We start from the raw sequence: 20,087 nt of genomic DNA on the forward strand, positions 1-20,087 counted from the left end.
TATTATTTTTCTTTTTGCAGTAAGCAGCAAGTTCAGAAGTATTGCATTTCAGCAAGTTGCTTAAAATCTGTACACTAGTCATAGACATATATGTATATAAATGCACAAAAAATTGGAGTGGCTTCAGAGGTGGTGATACTTTCCTCCAGCTGTAAAGAAGGCATGAACAGGGGTGTCTTTGATGCCTGGCAGTTCTGGATATGGTACTTTATTTCTCTTGACCATGCCATCATTTTCCTTGTGTTTGCTTACTTGTCAGTCCTCATGTGCTTGGAGATTGCTGAAGAAGTGGACTGTAATCATTCTCTCCAAAATGCAAACATTTATGTACTTAAATTTCTCTCCCTAATGGTTGAAATCCACCTGTGTTGTTGAAAGACTCTGGAGGGCAATGGAGTCTCCCGTGATCACAGATATTTGGTGCCAGCAGAGTAATGCAGTGTCTCAGGAACATGTTCTCTGTTCCTGTCTCCTGTGGGTTTACAATTCAGCAATACTAATTGTTCAATTAACAATATAAATGAGCTGACGGCCTCTATTAGAACAGCTGGCAGAGTTCACATATTCATTATGTGTTTTAATCTCCTAATTAACCAAAGATTTTATTTTATTAAGGCATGGAAGTATAGCTTACTGACCATTTGCACCACTAATTACTACATGCAGAGAATAAATTTATTCTTCTTATAAATATAAAAATTATATGTCTTTTCCCCCACATTTATTTGTCTAAGATAGCCTAAGACCACTACACAGAAAAGGAATAAGCCTTCATTATTTTATTGCAGATGTGATGGCTGACCTCAAGTGAGAAATACTAAAAGAACAAGTAGAAAAAAATAATATCAGAAGGGACATACTGGCTTTTATCATTCCTACAGATTCAGGTTGCTTTGTCCTTCAGACACTATCATATATTGCTTGCCATGAGACTTGCAGTTAATCAAAGAAGGCTTCCTCTGTATTTTGTGTGCCTGTAACTCTGGGAAAAGCTCTATCTCTGGACAGAAGGCCTTCTGTTTGGCAAGTTACCTGCCACAGATGCTCACTGGTGCACAGTAAGGTCTGCAAAGAGATGCAAAATAAGAAAGAGGGGAATGGTAAAGAAAGGATACACCTTGAGGACAGAAAGGAACCACTTGATTCCTTTTACCCTTGTCTCTGTTTTCTGCCTAGAAGGGAATGTGAGATGGAAGTTAAAAGATATGTAGAAATTGCCTATAAGCAAGTTTCCTGAGTCTATTCTCTAAGGTCCTGTCATATTATTGGCAACAGAGAGAATAATATACAACCTTGGAAAAACACCGTTACAGTGTTGAAGTTTTTGTTGTTGTTGTTTTTCCTAAATTTGCAGTAATAACCATGACAGTATCAGTGCGGTCAGGGTATAATGAGAGGGGATATTTCTTCCTCTGTGTTATAAAATATTGATGTTTTTGAACTCTAATAAATATAAATTAATAATACTGTAGAAATCAACTGTCAGTCTAGCTTGTGTTCTGGCAAGATAAAGGGATTTTAAATGCCAGTTTTGTCCCATCTGAGCATACTTGGGTGGTATCTTTACATTTAAATATTCAGGAGAGTCTGGGCTTTTTGAGTGCTGTAAAAACATGTATTCTGTAAGTTTAAATTCCTGGGCAATGGATTTTAAAATCTACCTTGGGACTTCTGAATGCCATTCCTCAAGGGCAGTAAGGGAAGTCATGAGAATGAAAAATTGCCTAGATTCTGATGGAAATGAGAGTGCTTATTCTGCTAAGGACTTTGCATAATATTTGGTTAAAGTGGCCTTGCAAAGGTTAATCTTCCTCCAACAAAAAGGAGAGGAAGGTTGTCCTCCAGTCCTTTCACCAAATACCTGTTTAAAAGAGTAGTGACTTTCTGCCTACAGTAACAAGTCAAGTACAGGCAGAGTTTGTACTCAGTGGAAATGGTTTACAGTTAATGTTTCTGCAGTGCAAGCAGTGCATGCTGCCATTTCTACTCTGCTGTTCTTCCTGCCACCCTACCATCATCAGCTGCCTAGAAGGCTGCAGCCTTTCCTTTTGGATTTGGCCCTTAGTGCACTTACCTCTGCTTCTGTCATTTTAATGTTAAATGTTTGCACTGTCCTTCATAAAAGGGCTATAACTTTAGATCATTTGGAAATCCCAGCTAATGAGGAATGCAGCTATTTATTATGGGCAATTGTGATCCCAATGCTCTGGAAACTGTGGGCACTTTGAGATGAAATTGAAGCTGCTGGAGATGAAATGAGACTTGATAGTTGGTAAATCTCTCCTCTGAGCCATGCTGTAGAGGCTGTAATCCTTAAAATGGAGTTTTTCATTGTGAAAGAACAAACTGAAATTGCTGCCTGGCCTGGGATGAAAAGTTACCTTTCTGTGATGAATTTTCAGGCTGATTTAGAAGCCAGCTATTTGAAGAATATTTGGAGAAAGTTGAGAATAAACTTCTTATGGGAATCATGGGACAGAAAGTAACATCTGTACATTGTTGGATTCCCACTGAAATGATTGGATTAATGTTTCTGAACTTTGCTTTATTGTATAAATTCATAGAATTATGGAACCCTTTAGGCTGGAAAAGGCCTTTAAGGAAATTAAGTCCAACTGTAAACATACTTCTGCCAAGCCCACCTCTACACCCTGACACCTTCTGTAATACCCACACAGCTTTTAGAGACCTGCAGCAAAGGTGACACCACTGCTTCCCCAGGCAGCTTGCTCCAGTGCCTGACAGCTCTTTTGGTGAAGAAACATTTGCTAATGTCAAATCTAAGCATACCCTGACACAACCTGAGGCTGTATCTTCTTATCCTGTCACTTGTTACCTGGGAGAAGAGACCAACCCTCACCAGGCTACCACCTCCTTTCAGGGAGCTGTAGAGATATAAGGCCTCCCTGAGACATTTTTCTCCTCCAGGCTAAACACTCCCAGCTCCCTCAACTGCTCCTCATAAGACCTGTGCTCCAGAACCTTCACCAGCTCTACTGCCCTGCACTGGACATGCTGCAGCACTTCCATTTCTTTCTTGTAAAAAGGAGCCCAAAACAGAACAATCTTCAAAGGTGCTATAGGAACTTTGAGCCATAGATATGCATTTTTGTTATTTTACTTAAAAATAAATTCTGTGGGCAGTGCAGGACCTGTATTAATGGCAAGGGGAGTGATGAAACTGGACAAGGCTGCCTTAAAGCTGCAAAATGATGGGTACAGGCCAACGAGAGCTAGAGACAGATTTCCACAGATTTCCAAGGTCTGTTTTTCTATGATCTCAGCATCAAGGAATATACTCTTTCACTAAATATGCATTTTGATTTCTCTAGGGTGATACACTGATATTACCTCAGCCTAGCTTAATCTTAATTATCTATGATTTTCTTCACCCCCCAGAAAAGGTCACATCAGTCGTCACCGGAGAAACGTGTTTCATATGTTGTGAAGGAAACTCTGTAATGCACAGAGACTCCTAGCAGGGTGTTTCCTCTGAGAGGGGGGCTCCAAGCACCACCTTCAGAACAGGCTAGGATGACATCCCAATGCAGTCATATCTTGTCTTACTTTGTATGAAAGATTACTTTCCCTTTAAATAAACAAGCATTTCTACAGTTCAGTACTAGCCCAGCTTCCTTGCACTGCCCACTCTATGTATTCACCTACATACAAAAAGTCAAGCTGTCAGCAGAGAATGTTGCAAGAGTGATTAAGAAAAGTGATAAAAACTGAAAGCTACTGACTTTGGTGAAGATCACTCAGGAAACATTTGCTACTTTCTGCATTTCACCTCTTGGTCAGAAGGTTGGAAAGTTCTTGCTACACCTTGTGTAATGTGAACACACAGGTATCGTCCTTGTATTTTCCAAAATTTGTTACTGGGTTATTAACAAATTATTTGCAAGGTGGAAAACAGTACAGTCACTCTATTAGTTCAGCTATCCAACTGAGCATACTTTAGATAAAGTTCATAGCAAATAGTCTTTTTGCTGGTAATTAATATTCTTATAGCAAGGGAACACTGCTTTTTTACTCCAAGTAGATAAATATTTGGAAAATAAAAATCAAAATATTTTCACTGAACCGTGTAAGTGATGACCAGAGAAGTTGTGGAGCTTCCTTCCTTGTGAGGGGTTCAAAACCCCTTAGAAACCAGCTCTGCCTGATGCTGTATGAGCAGGGGCATCTGGACAGGATGGTCTCCAAAGACCTCATCCAACATCAGCTATTCTGTGGTTCTGTAATCAAGTGAACACATCTTTTAGTACAAGGGAATGAAGGCTTTTGCATTGCAAATTAATTGTTGATATTTGCAGGTTTAAATGCTAAAGGCTAGAATTTTGAACTCTAGCTTAGTTTAAATTTGGAATACTGAGTCCAAGTCAAAAGAAAATACAAATATAAAGAACTGTAGACTTCACTCAGGAGAAGGACTTGCAAATATTTGACAAGGGAGCTGAATCAATTCACACTCACATCAGTGAAAAACTGAAGTAACTGTAGAGGGTGGAATCTGTTCTACAGTGTCTTATGATGAGCAAGTAAATTATTTATCACTTTTTTTAGATGGAAAAAATCAATACCAAGAATGTCAGGGGGAAAAATTGTGCATTCTCAGCCTCTGTGCAGGGATACTAGCTCTTCCTATTTCCACATTTCACTCTGTAATTACATGGACATGACAGAGTTAAGAGGTTTGCCATGTGTGCTACTCTTAGAAAAACAGATTGGTGTAACATATCTATTTTCTCTGCAGACAAACATGATTTTTTTCCTGGTGGGTGGCTTTGCAATTGTATTTGGGCAGTCAGCTTTGTGCATGGATGCCAGAACACCTCTCACTCAGGAATATATTTATAGAAACTCTAAACTAGTTAATTCCCTTAAACCTCCCAGTGGTTTTTAATGACATATTATGATAGTCTGTCCAGTGGGGATTGCATCACTATTTTTCTGGAGCTGATTTGCATCTGCTTCCTTTTTTCCTTTTACTTTTGTTGCCTTGCCACCTGCCTCTAAAGCAAAGATAACAAATCACTGTTTCTGAAGAGCAGTGTGTCAAACTTCTCTTCTCTTTGAGCCTGCAGGCCCTGCCCTGCTGGCAGCTCCCTGACTCTACTTGGAGACACCAGCTCTGGGACCCAGGTGACAAAAGACTTTTTATGAGCAGTTTCAGAAGGCTCAGTGTTTTTTGCACATCAGGGTCTTTTGTACCCCCTCTCTGTACATGGGTATCCACAAGAGCGCTCAAATCACTGCTCCTCCCTCAGTGAGAAGGGCAAATGTGCTCCAGCTCTGTTCCTCATCTGCACAGAACCTGTAGGAACTCAATACCTTTGAAACCACTGTTACCCTGTCAAATCTGGCAGAAACTGGCAACCTTCAAGCAGTCATGAAGAGGTAAATCAACAAACAAGAACGTGACAGCATAAAATCATTTCATGGGAATTACATGTGGCTGGCCAAATATGAGGAGGATTTGAACTTTCTTCCAAAGATGAGAAGGTGTTGTCCTTATCCTCTGAAATTTCTTCAGTTATCCAATACCTCTATGGCCCCATGCCTACGTTGTTCCTTCATTTCCTAGTCCAGAGTTCAGGACCTTGTTTCATTCCTAGAAAGAAAACACCGTAACTGTGCCTACACATGTGTTGCAGAATGAAGGGGCCCTCAAATTTTCTTTTTGGAGCTGTTTCAAGTTGCTTGATATAACTGTAATTCTAGGGGGCTAATGGGGGAATCAGCATCATCAACTCCTCAGCCCAGTGATGATAAACTTTCCCTAGGAATGAGAATATCTTGGACCTTGGACCTTGTTTGTATGACTACAGAAGAGGATTTACAAGTAGAGGGAGAAGGAGAAAGTGGGGAAGGTAAGCTCTTGAGCATTACATGTGCCTTAATTTATGTCACAAATGCAACTGTGTTTTTTTTCTCCCTATTTTAATTTCTATTTCCAGACTGACACATAAATACAACCAGACACTGACTGCATCCGTAGGTAAGCATTCATTCTGGATGAGAGATTACATCTGGCATAAGTAAAACATCAGTTCAGTTCCTTAAGAACTTGGTTTCACTGTCTTCCCTTGCTTCAGACTTTCTGTGTACTTTTGAAATGCTGCTACTGAGGAGAGGTCTCCAGTTTCCCACAGCAGCTCTAAAGAGTTGTAAGGAGACAAATCCAGCCACGCAGTGCACACCTTGAAATGAGTGTCTGTCAGGGCTTTCTTCATGTTCTCTGTGGCTTCAGTTCCTGGCTTTAAAGTGGGGATAATGATTCACTGGAGCACTACAGTCTGTGAGTTGCTCATATAGTCCAACTGGCTAGGTTTCTATCTTGCCTACACATCATGCTTGGGCACTCTATAAGCAGTTTATATGGGTTTTCTGGAATAATCTCTTTTGTGAGGTAAAACACAATGAAAAATTAGGAAGATGTGCTGACTGAGCAGGTAGCAATAACATCAAGCTGTTTACTCACATAGTAATGTTGAAATGTCTGAGGCTTTATTCAGACATTATTATATTATGTAGGACTCTGGTTTAATTACATAATTATTTATTTAGTGAATTATTTAATCAGATATATATTCAAATTATAGGATTTAACAAGCTTTAGTTAATGTGGTTCTATTAGATGCAGTATCTAATGGGAATGTACCAGTTTCATCTCATTTTCACAAAACAGCAAAGGCAGTTCATCATGTTAATAACAAAACTGATGTTGGTAAAAATACATTTGGCACCAAAATGCATATAGAGTCACTTTGGGGTGATAAAAAGAAAACTATTTAACTGGATAACTAATACTGATTATGGAATTTTCAGATGGCAACATCTATTAGTGAGTAAATTAGGATTAAGATTATTTCTCAAATTTTCTGCATGACTTTGGACAAGGGAACTGGAGATTTTGTGTGCTACATAAACATTTCCTTACACCTCAATGTGGTGATGTCACTTATAGAATTCTTGATCACAGGAAACACCTTCAAAGCCAGAAGGAGAAAGAAGCAGAATGCTGATTTTTGCCCTCTACCAAACTGGTTTAAATCACTGGAATATGAGAAACTGTTTACCCAGCCACAGAAACCCCATCAATCTAAACCCACTGAACTTTTAAAGGAGAAAAATATCTGTACTTTATACATCCTTTTTACCTCAGGAGTTTCTGTGAGCAGTGATACTCATTGAGCAGTAGCACAAATCTGAAGCTCTCATTCCTAGCTGGCATTTATCTTCATGGTATCTGTGTTTTTATGTCCTGACTACTAAGAAAATTAAATTAAAAACATATTGTGATTGATTTATTTTTTGGTGTCACTCCTTACTGTTTGGAATAGTGCACATACATCTGTTTTGCAACATTAACAACAGGGTGTTTTCTCATATTTTCTCCTAGTCCTCAGTGTCTGACTGTTCTTTATAAACCCTAACTCAACTGAGATACAAAATTGTCTTCCTGGAATAGGTACCCAGCAAGGCTTTTTCCACATACTGCAGCATACTCCATTACTTTTGTTTCTCTCTTCTTCAGTAGATTAATTTTTCTTCCTTTAATGTTGACTAAGAGATAAATTCTCATTTTAAATGTATTCATCCTGTTTTACTGACATTTTTAATAAATTTGTTGTCTTTATACATCATCAGTCCACATCATAAGGTAAGGCTCACTTGTGGTGATGATTGCTGAAGTAACTATTACAGAATAGCTGCATACACAAAAGAATATTATTTCCAAAATGTTCTGTTGTGACTTGCATCTCTGGAGCAGCACTGTGCATATTTCTCGAAACAAGTTGACCATTATGGATTTCATGATTTTAAAGCCATGGTTTAACTCCAGGTTGTTTGGACTCAGAATTACCTCAGATCCTTCAGATTCTCTGGAATGAGTTAGCAGAACAGCTTTTATAGGAAAAAAAATCCATCTGGCTGAAGAAAAGCCATCAGGTGAGTTCAATCTGGTTTTGTATTAGCCAGGTTTAAACAATTTACATCAGGTTTATAGGTGTGAATCAAAGTCTGTGCCTCCTGCTGAGTTTCAGAAGTTGACTGAAAAATTTGAATTTGTGTTTCGGCTACCCAGGCCAGAGGGTGAGAAGGAAGGTTTTATGTAGGATACTTATTTAACATTTGGATCCTCATGTGTAAGCAGGTTTAAAGGCATTTCCACCTGGACTGACTATAGATCATAGACTCTAGAATGCTTTGAGTTGGAAGGGCCTTTAAAGGTCATCTAATTCTAAACCCCACCCTGCACTGTGGCAGGGACACACAACACAAGGGCACTTGCCACCCTCACAGCAAAGAATTTCTTCCTAATCTCCTACCTAAACCTGCCCTCTTGTCCTATCACTCCATGTCCTGGTAAAAATTCCTTCTCAGCTCTCCCTGGAGCCTTCCTTAGGCTGAGGAACCCCAGCTCTCTCAGCCTGTTTTCATAGGAGAGGTGCTCCAGCCCTCTGACCAGCTTTGTAGCCTCCTTTGGACTCAGCCCAACAGGTCCATTCCCTTCTTAAGCTGGGGGCTGTACAGCTGAACACAGATCCTTCTCTGTCCCCTGCCATCCCAGGCATGAAGTTTTCAAGGGGATTTTGTTTCTTTTTCTTTTTCTTTTTCTTTTTTTTTTTTTTTGGGCCAGTGAATTTAATAGAATTTATTGATCCTGATGTTTACATGTAGATATGCATAACACTACTTAGTCCTCTCTTGCATTATTACAGAAGCCTTTTCAATTGACTCTATAGGATGATTTTTCTTGTGCAAGACAATGTGTTCACTGAGTGGGTGCATCTGACTGGGCTGGAGCATTGCCCTGAGTAACCCACTTAAATCAAATTCTGGCTGTGTGCTCTGTCTACACCATACAACAGAGGTAGAACAGAACTGGGGAGGACACACTAAAATCTTCACAGGCTAAGCCAGCACATTTAGAATGCTAAAAGTAAGTAGAATTTTGAATTGTAGCCTTTAGCTGAATGGCTGTATTTTAAATTTTTATAAAAGAACAAGTATCAGTTCTGCAGTTTCACAAAATAACCTAAGATTTTACATCTGCTTAAGATAAGCACTGGGTTTTGGGAATTTTTTTAACTTAAAAAAGGAACGTCATGATCTGGCTTCTTCATTCCTGCTATACGTAGTGTGTGGTAGTTCTTAATATTGATGTTCTTCTTCCAGATATGATTTTATATTTGTGCTGCTTGTTGTAGAGTATGACAAGTAAAGATGCTGACTAAAATCCAAAATTCTACAGACAAAATTAAAATAATCTAAGTATTCATTAAGTGCCCTTTCAACTTGATGAGTTGCCAAGTGGAGCTAACTGGCGAGACCATGAATGAACAACTTGTGTCAGAATTGTCTCATTTTGTGATGCTGAAATTTATCACCAATAAGGTTTTGTTGCAGCAAAGAGTATTTTCTTGCCAGTTTCTCCTTCTCAGCAGTCTGCCAAAAAAAAAACAACAAAACAAAACCAATTGATGTTACAGTTGTGATCTCAGGGCTGCTGAAAATCCGATAGGTTATTTCACTTACTGATACAAAGTCAGGGCTCTATTTCTTTTTGCAGATGGGACTTGCTTCTGGAGGCAAACAGATTTCAAAATATGAAAATTCTCTGAGAGAGAATACTTCCTTTTTCCACATGGCTCTATTGCCAAGGCAACCTGGCCACAAAGAGTACTTCAAAGAGATTGTATGGTGCTGTTTATTTGAAATAAAAGCACAATCAATAAGGATATCTAAGCATGAAGTGGTGAGAATGTATTGCTTTATGGAAAAGCAATTTTTGTTTTGATACATTGAGAAACAAATGTAAAAGAAAAACCCTCAGGGTTGACTTAACGAAATCTCTTAATGTCTGTGAGATCATTAGACTCAATTAAGTGTTTGACTGGCAGTTACACTTAGCCCTTAAGAGATGAACAGATCATGTTAACATACTGGACTACAAATACGGGTGAAGTTACCTCATATCGCTACTGCAGAGCTTCCAGACAACAGGAAAGGATTCAAAGGCTCATTTTATTTCAAAAAGCATATTCCAACAACCAGCAGAAAAAAATGCTGATGGAAAATTTGTGACTTGGGGAAAAGACACCGAATTCTGCAAAGCTTCCTGCAGGGAGCAGGGCCCAAGGGAATAAGATTGCTCATCTGGTTTGTTCACTCTAGGCAGATCAGCACATGTGTGTCTCATGACACTTGGTGTGAAAACTACAGCAATGGTTTTTCCAAAGGAAAAAAAATCTCTAAACTTGGAAGAGAAATTACTGTATTTTCTCCCCCTGTGATGAGGAGACATCCAGATTTTGGGTTAAAATGGCATAGTTGGTGAGAAACTTTATATAATTTTATTTGTTTGGAAAGCTGGTTATTCCACCAACCAAATAATATCTGAAATGTTCCTCTCTATCCAATGAGTTGTTCCCTGACATGAGGATTTTTGACAAAGTCTGTCGTAGGCTGTGTCTCCTTGACTGGTAACAAATGAGTCCTTGTCAAACACAAGCAAGTTAATAATTCCATTTCTTTGAAGTCTGTTTTAGAGAAACCACTATGAAATCCAGAAAAAAAACAGCAATACAGCTGTCTGTGTCTTGAATGAAAATTACATGAATGGACTTTGTATTTCAAGGAACCAGTCATTGAAACTGCAAAACTTACTTTGAGATGAATTTTTTGTGCCAAAAGCAGAAGACTTTTTTTAAACTGAATCTTTTGTTATCTGTCTCAGAAATTTCATAGCCATGTTAAAGATCTTTAAATAACCATTGAATACTTCTGTTCTACCAGCAAAGTAATTTTGAATTTGTGATTGTCAAAGGCATTTAGACAATGTAGACCCACTGATTGCCCCATAAAGGAATTTGTGGGGAGAGAGATTCTCAGTTCTGAATTTGAAATCCTTCCATTTAAACCACAGCAATAAAAAGGGAGCTCACGAGCTGCACATTGGACATGACTTAGTTTAGACATTTTTCATTGCTTTTATTTTGACTTAATGGGAATGCTGTTAAGGGTATACAAAGGGATAGAAGCTGCCTAAATGGATGCAGAGAACCTCTTAGGAGGGAGGGGGAGAGGAAGGAGGTGGAAGGCAGGATCCTGGCTGGCACTCTGCTCCCCAAAAGAGCACAGACTGTGCACTGCCAGTGGAAGCTCCTTGCATCCGAGTGGGAGCTTTCTGTCAAGCTCCAGGGGCACTGTAGCTGGCCTTGTGTTCAAAACTGTGACCAAATTATGGACCCAGCGCGTTCAGTATGCTAACAGCAGTGTGCTCTCATCAAAGAATAGCCACAAGAAGGAATAAAGCACTCAAAACATGCGTTATGGTCAGACTCCAGTGGGCACAATCTGTTTATCCTAACAAAGACAGGGCTACAGAGGGGCTTAATCACAGTTTGTAACTAACTACATGGGGAACAGCAATGTCATAATAAAGAGCTCATCAGCTTTGCACATGAATGCATAAGGAGAGCTGATGTCTGGAAATGGGATATATTTAGACTAGAAATCAGGTACAAATATTAAGTGGTGAGGTTATTTAACCTTTGGAAGAACTTACTCTTATCTAAAGGTGTGGTGAATTTTTCATCCCTGTAATTTGTTTTTTAACCCAGATCTAACATATTCAGGGCATCTCTATTAGCTGGGCTATACAAGACATTAGGCTAATGAATAGGAATGTCCCTTCTAACACCACGAATCTATGCTGGTGGAAACACAGAGAATTCTGCCTCTGTAAAAATAAAGAATAATATTCAAGTACCTGAACAAGGATTTTAGCTAGAGGTAGTTGGGAATTTTTCACTGAAATGTATTCCACTGTGAAGTGTAATTTCCAAGGCAGGAAAATAGTAGGATAGCATTTTTTAGGTGTCATACTTTTCTGATGGAGAATTAAAATTAAAATTGCTATTTTATTTTATGTTAGTTGACCTGAATATGAGTATTGATTTTGTTTTGACAGTGATATAAACTATTTTCCTTCAGATCAATATTAAATAAATATAATATAAAATAGCACTTTGCCATAGATAAATTTTACTTTTCTAGAGCTTGCATTCTTTTATAAGCCTAGGTTTTGGTCAAATGCATATCCAGTAATGCATTTTTTGGAATCATATGACTCACCACAGCTAATGTGTGTTGTTGATGGCTTTATTTTGGTCCTAACACCTGTCTGTCAGCCTGCCATGGAAGCATGAGACAAAACTGGATTGAGAGAATAGAAAATGAAATTTAATGCTGAGATACAACAGAGTAACTGAACCACTTATTTCTAAGAAATTCAGATGTTTTAACTGAATGTGTCAAAATGGGACCTCTTGACATTTCTGAATGTATTTCATTTCTTGGAGTTTGTTCAATGTTCTTATTCTGCATGAGAATGATTCCAAGCTTTGCAGAGGTTTGACTTTGTATTTTTCCCAGTTTCTGTTTTCAGATTCATTTTTGAAACTTTGTCATAGAAGACTGGAGCTCAATACCAGGAGCAATACCTGGAGCAATACCAGGTCTACTATGGTTATGCTTTTTCTTTATTAAAAACAACTTTTCTGAATGGAAAAGATACTGATTCTGTATTAGGGATACTGATTCTATATTAAGACCTTTAAAAGCTGAAAAAATAGATGAACTTTGAAGGCTGAGCTGCCATAAGAAAATCACAAAAAATTCTTAAATACCTTATTTCATCTGCCCTACAGTATTTCCCCTGGAAGAGAACACTCAGCTTTCACTATTAACTATTTTCACTCCAATTGAAAATTCAAACAATTTCATTTAAGATGCTTTAATTTTATTTTCCTTGAAAATATTGTAGGCACCTGCAGGCTTGGCAGTCTCCCCAGGAATTAAGGCAGAGTTTACTGGGTTTTAGGGAGCACAAAAATCTAAGTGTTATTTGGTTTTCACAAAGCACTTCTGGAACAGAGACTGGTGTTAAAAATGTGAAGTGTAGGGACTCTGATGGTGGAAAATAGAAAGATGGAGAGAGAAGAAAAAAAAAAGGTTGGAGGATAACTGATGTGACAACCAAGCCTCACACCTCCACTCGCTCACTCCCCACCCTTGGGGCTAGGGAGAGAACTTGAAGAGTAAAAGTGAGATTACTCGTGGGTTGAGATGAAGGTAGTTTAATAGGGAAGGCAAAAGACATGCACACAAGCAACAAGAAACAAGGAATTAACTCCCTGTTTCCCATGGGAGGCAGGTGCTCAGCCATCTCCAGGACAGCAGGGCCCCATCACATCTAATGGTTACTTGGGAAGACAAACTCCATCTCTGCAAATTTCACACACTTTTCTCCTTCTTCACACACTTTACATATGGAACATGATGTCACAAGGTCTGGAATATCCCTGTGCTCACTTGGGGTCACCTGTCCTGGCTGTGTCTCCTCCCAAATTCCCGTTCCCCTCCAGCCCTCTCACAGCCTGGCAGCGCAAGAGCAGAAAAGGCCTTGGCTGTGTGCAAGCCCTGCTCAGCAATAACAAAACATCTCTGTGTTATCAGCCCTGTGCTCAGCACAAACACAAAACACAGCCCTGCAGCAGCTGCTGGCAGCAGAGGTAACCCTGCCCCAGCCACAGCCAGCACACTGTTATCATATTACTGCAGAGTGGTGGTGATGGTGGAAGAGATGGCATAAGGAAAAGTCTTATTAGAATTAGTTAAGAAATTGAAAATGTGAGTTTTGAAATAAATTAGCATCTTTAATGTCTGTTTCCTGGAGGAAAATCTGCTCTTTTTTTCTTTTATTTTTTTCCCCACTTTTTCAAAATTTTTTGATGATTTTAACTAAACTTAAAATGGACAAGGATTTAAAAATTCTATTTTCAGTTGCAACACAAATCATATGACATTTCTATTGTCTCTGTTTTTCTTGGGAATGGATTTGGTAAAAACAGTTCTAATCTGAAGAAAATTCTAATATTTTGTTAAATATTTTTTTAAATATTTAATTAAAATTATTAATTTTATCTTTTTTTTTTTTCATTTAACCTGATCAATGTGACAGATTTTTGAATATTTTGTAAAGTATTTTTTTACAAATTAATAAAAATTAATATATTAATTTTATATATTTATATAATCAATTATATTAATATATAATTAATAAAAATTAAACATATTTTAAAATGTTTAAAATTATCTTCCTTATCACTAATAAATTAAATGTAAAATTAATGTTAAAGTCACAATGTTTATTTATTTTTTTTCTAATTTTAGGAAAGCTCAGTGGTAGGGTGCACTTTGGAACATTTTGAATTAGTTACTGTCCTTGCTCAGAAGGTGCTCCTTTATGCTCACAAAGATCTATCCAGTCTTTAATTCTGTTCCAAACCTTATTTTATAAAACATGTTTTTGAGGTTCCAACAGAAAACTGCACAGAATGCAAATGTAGAACAATTTGGTGTGGAGCAAAAACATATAAATCAGCTTACTTGACAGGCTACAATTTGCAATATATCTGGTCATATCCTGAACCTTATTTTTCCTAAGGTACTGTGAACTATTATATAGTGTTTTGTGGCTATTTGGTGAGCAAACCAGGTGACTATTTTTCATTCATTTAGGGTTAGTTGTTTGGTTTTGGTTTTTTTTTGGGGGGTTGAACTATTGAAGAAAAGAATATTAATTATGAATTCTCCTGTTTCTTCTGCTTGTGAATCATTCATGAATTAGTCCTGATTTCTGTGAGTGCCATTTTTATTTGTCAGTAGTCTCTGAATGTTTTCAATGAATAACTTACCCCTTAAGAGTGTTTTTGAGGACTGTTTGCCTTGAGATTATTCATTATTGATGTTGAACTATGAGGAATATGACATAGTTAAATCAATTTGTCTAGAATACCAGCATATTTAATGTATGGAAAAAAACAAACACAACCTTCCCACCTAAGGGAATAAAAAAACTAAAAAAAAACCAAACCACCAAAAAGTTGAACTGGTAAAATGCTTCAGTGCAATAGATTCATTTGCAGAATGGTGAACAGAGTGTGCATCTGGTCTCAGAACATTTCCTGTGAGGAATTGGTAACTTTGTCACAAACAAAATCTCATCTTATTGATCAAACAAATTGTTATAAATCATCCATCATGGTAAATTTTATTTAATGGGAGCATGTAAAATTTGTGAATATATTTTTATAATTGTATTAACGCCACTTCTTTTGTATGATGGTGTTGATTTAAGACTCCACTGAGGTCCCCTTTGGTGTTTACATTTGCTTGCTCCTGTTGATTTGTGCCTAATTATTCATTCTAATGTGCATTATTCAAATGATGGCCTATTGCTTTCATTTCTGCTTTACTTTCTTCCTTTATAGTGAATAGCACCATGACAGTTTTGCCAATGAAGAAGTTAGGCATGTTTAATTCTCCTGCGTCACAATGCCACTTCTCTGCCCTCATCCCTCCAAATGCAAAACAAAAGCAGCAGCTGTTTAGATCCAAACTTTAATTTATAAAATACAGAAAATAATGTGACTTCAGAAGCAATCTGCTCTGCAGAGGAGAAGCTGGGATTATTTCTTGCTAGCTAGTTTCATATGTTGAAACTATTTATTAAAAAAACAAATACCACTCAAAAGTTCAAAAATCGTTTTAGCGTTCAGAGCTATTGCGTACAGTGTCTGCTTCAGGGTAGTGCACAGCCTCCTGAGGTATGACCCAGTGATTTTTAAAAACCCTGAGTGCTCTAACATGTTCAGACTGCATGCTATTATCTACCAAGCTCTGCCAATATACACACACAGAGAACTTGTATCCAAGAACAAATCTTTGACTGTTGACACTAGAAAACAACTCTACAAAAGATTGAAAAAACCTAGGCACTTTCTAGACATGCAAAGCACTTGCTAAACATCAGATGTTTTGAAAATGTTTTGAAGGATGTTCTTTCTGTGATTTATTATTTATTGGAGAATTGTATTGGAAATGCCTATTGTGGGAAATAAATAACTTTCAAGTTATATGAAAAAGGGTAGTATTTTTTTGCAAGGATTGAATCACAGTGGGTATGGATTTTTCAAAAGTCCTGATCACTTACAGTTCCACCAGAAATCAATGAAAACTGCAGCTGTTCAGCATCTCTGTAAAATCAGACCCTTCAGGAATCAAAATAGTAATGGCAATTATGCAATCAAGGACAAAATTACTAGACCTATGAATTCTTTTGTTTCACTGTTATTCTCTGAAAAGTGATTTATAAAAAAAAAAATTATGTCTTGGGGACTCCCATTTTTCTGCAACTCAGTGACTTTGTTTCAGATACCTGAAAATTAATTCATCCTTTCACCTTTTTCTTTCACAGGTACTGTCAATAGAAGTTTTGGGGGATCAGATTCTGTCTCCTAGTTGTACCCATTATCACTGGCCTGTCACAAGGGAAAAGAAATAAAGGGCTGTAGTTTATGGCACAATAAACATGACAGTTCCATTCTTTGGTAAAAAAATAATAAAAAAAAATAAATGAATACTACACTAAAGATGTAAGCAAGGGTCATATTTGTAAAGTACATGGTGTTGTTCTGCCATCCTCTCCAGAACTGATGAGGCAATAGCTGAAGATGATCTAGGGAAAAGTGAAGAAAAACATTAATCTGAACATATTGAAGGACATGGGCTGTTCAGTTGCTGCACATTGGAGCAGCTGCTGGGAGGTCCATGCAGGTGGAGCCAATCCTACCTGGAGAGAGAGGGAGTTTATTTACCAGATCAGCTTTTTGGGTCCTTTCCAGCCCTGTGTTGACTAATTTCATGCTTGCTATAGAAAAGCCTTTCATGGATAAATGTTGCAAAAGAGATTCAACAGAGGCAGGAGGAGAAAAATCTGCTCCTCACCTGAACCTGACTTCTCATCCACTCTTGCTACCCTGAGCTGATTGTTCCTGAGCAAGAATATTTTCTCCCTCTGCTTCATTTTCTCATGAGAAACTTTTAAAGTTTCCTGGCTACATCCTTGATCTGTTTATGATTTGTTTTCTATTAAAAATAAAAATCAAGCACTAAATTTGGACAAGAGAACTAGTTTCTATACTGCTCTGAAGTGTTAACAGCAGCTCTGCTCAGACAGTTCTGTTTCAAACCAGTTCTGACAGAGCTGTGCAGTGTTTAGTCACTTGCAGACTGTGAAGGAAAACAATTGTGTGTGAAAACAGACTTTCTGGCAACAGTAGAAGATCCTTAGTAAAACAAAACAAAAGTGAGCTTCCTATCCCAAAAGGTTTCTGAGCAGGGATGTAAGGCTGAAGTTCTCTAAAATGTTTCTAAATTACTAACCTAGGTAGGGGAAAGGACTTGGTCAGCAGAATTTTATCTTAATTTCCTAGGAACTCAGAGCACAGTATCATTTCCACATCAAGCCTCCAAGTGCTTCAGTATTTCAAGGCAGTCCTTTTGAACTAGAATACCTCTACAGTAAAAATAATAATAAAGAAACAGCTTCTAGGGGTGAGTATCCTTGTAGAAACTGGATCCTTTGCTTACAAAGATTTTCAGTTTTGATGAGCCAACAAAAAGTTTATTGAACTCTCTGACTTTGTACCTAATCCTGGAAACTTGTTTCAATAAAATACTAGACTCTAACACAAGCTGACGTACAGGCGCCCTCTTGACAATGCATGGATTTGTCACCTCGTTCATTTCAGTGGATGTCTTGCCAGCAGGATGTTGATGTCCAGATTTTTGTTGCAAATTACAGCTCTCCAATGTCAGCTTTAACCCTGTCTCTGCCCTTTTGTATTATATCTCTTCTTTTTAATTAGGTGGTGCAAATTATTCCTCTTAAATCAGCGTGATGTGGTAAAAGGTCCAGTGCCAAAATGTTGTTAGTGAATTGCACTTGATTCTAAATAAATTGTGTTTCTTGTCATGGGCCCATGGTAGTTCAGACAACATCTTTGCTGACTTCATGCTTTGGTATGACAGCTTGTTTGTCCCTCTCAGAGACAGATATCAACCTTTTTCTCATCCCTAGTTATTCCATGGCATTTTTGAATTTAAATGGCAGCTATGTTAAATACACACAGAAGCCCTATGTGCCATTATCAGAGAGACCTCTCCCTCTCTGTAATCATCCTTGTTAAATCAGGTTAATCATACTTGTTTCTGGGCTTGGCCTGCAATTCTTTGCATATTTGGTTCATCTCAGGGAGCATGCAAATGTTACAGGAAATTTCATTCCCAACCAGCATTAATGCAGAACATTGTTTTACTGCCCTGTTTCCAGACCACTCATATTTCTTATTGAATCAACTGATAAGAAGAAAGGAAACAAGAGATACATGTGCATTCTTTAACCACAAAAAAAAGAATTAAGCAAAATATCCCAGCAACAGATGGCTTAGAAATAGCATGGGGATGTGATTCTGTGGATGGTCTATCTGTTTTCAGGAGAGCTATCCTAAAGAAGCTGGAATTGTTTATATTTATAATAGTTGCTTCTGCCCAAACTTGGAATTAGGATGGAGCCCAAGAGCAGCAAGTACTCATCATGTAAAAAAAAATGTTATGAAAAATTTTTCCAGTATTTCCCATCCCATTGTATGACACAAACACATTGTTTATATTTTTATAGTATTGTGTTGAATATAAAGGAAATATCATTTAATACACAATGACTTGGGAGGAGGGAGAAAATAGAGAACCATGCTGTGAGTCCCAAACAAAGCCATTTTTGTTACTCAGAATTGAAACAGATACCATGGAGTTACTAGAATTAATTCATTGAGTTAAAAAACATGTGAAAACTTGTGGATTTGAACTTCAAAGGTTGCTAGCTTGGAAATGCACATGAAATGATTTACAGGTAACCACTGCATTTCTTCCATTTTAATTAGAGGACTGAATGTAATACCTCTAATTAGAAAGTGAGATTGCTAAGATAAAATCTTGCTGAGTTCCATTGTGATGGGTATTGGGATAGTGACACAAATGCAGCTATAGCCCATATAAATGTCAAAATAAAGAAATAAACTCTTGCCAGTGGAAGTTATAATGCTGTTAAACAAATGGGATTAAATCCTGAAAGCAACCAACACATGCAAATTCTGCAGTTCCAATCAAAGTAAGGAAACTTGACTGAAACTATTGGAACAGTCTGAAAATGCTTTTAGTGAATATTGAATCTGACTCTTACTCTAGACCTGCATAGTTCTAAAATGGACCATCTGGTACAATAATATGCCTCGTTTCATTGTTTGGCACCTTTCATTCCTATAAATGTTAGAACAGAACCTTCATCTTCATCTAGGCTGATGAAGTAAAGGACAACTCCTTATCTCTACCCCTGGAGCCTGGCAGGGACATTGCACAGGCCTGTCTGAAGTAATTCCCAATCATTAGCCTTTATCAGCTCCAGGAGAGACTTCCCAGAAAGCTAATCATTGTGGATTGAATCGATGCCTTCGCTCAGCAGAAGAAAACCAGCTGTGCGTAGATGGTGATGAGAAGATTCCTGGTTAGCAGTGTGTGTTGAAGAAGATTGCATCCATGCTTTTTTAAACCTGTTCCCACAACTTGTGGCCAAGTGTTTATAGGAGGCACATTGCTTTCTAAGATGTTTTCATTTTTATCCTAGCCCAATAATCTGTTATCATGCACTGGAATGTGCTGGATTCCAATGTTATAAATACTTGGGGAGAGGGCCAAATGCACCAGTCTTTTATTGATGTAACTCTTATCTAGAAAAGCACTTCCAGGTTTAGTTCATAAGTGAGGGAGGATTGGGAAGCCAGAAAGATTCATTTTTCAACAAGCCCCTAACTGGTGTAACTAGAATTGTGAAATTTTAAAAGTCTGAGGACAAGTGAGGTATGAAACATCCTCTCCTATTTCATGCTTTCCTTCTCTATCATTTACTCAAACCTAGGGAGGTTTAATGTGATAAGACTCATCCTAATTTTTCATTAGAATTGTACCACGGACTAGCTTCAAATTAAGACCAAATACTGAGATTTTCAGGCACATCAGATTTTAAGCCAATTGTTAGAAAAACTGTCTGGAATGCTACAGTTACCCAGGCTCCAATAATGTGCATGTGCCTAACTGGAAAGATGCAAGTTGTG

The 20,087-nt window shown here is 37.8% G+C and overlaps 1 long non-coding RNA gene across 1 annotated transcript; it reads left to right on the top strand.

Moving 5' to 3' along the window:
- Positions 1-8,729: 8,729 nt before the first annotated feature.
- LOC147654375 (uncharacterized) lies at positions 8,730-11,982 on the top strand. The gene is made up of 2 exons (XR_015283972.1): positions 8,730-8,950; positions 9,581-11,982. It is a non-coding gene; the product is annotated as an uncharacterized LOC147654375 (long non-coding RNA).
- Positions 11,983-20,087: the final 8,105 nt, after the last annotated feature.

Source organism: Cyanistes caeruleus, chromosome 3 (assembly GCF_971803275.1).
Source record: "Cyanistes caeruleus chromosome 3, bCyaCae1.hap1.1, whole genome shotgun sequence".
Classification (NCBI taxonomy): Eukaryota; Metazoa; Chordata; class Aves; order Passeriformes; family Paridae; genus Cyanistes; species Cyanistes caeruleus.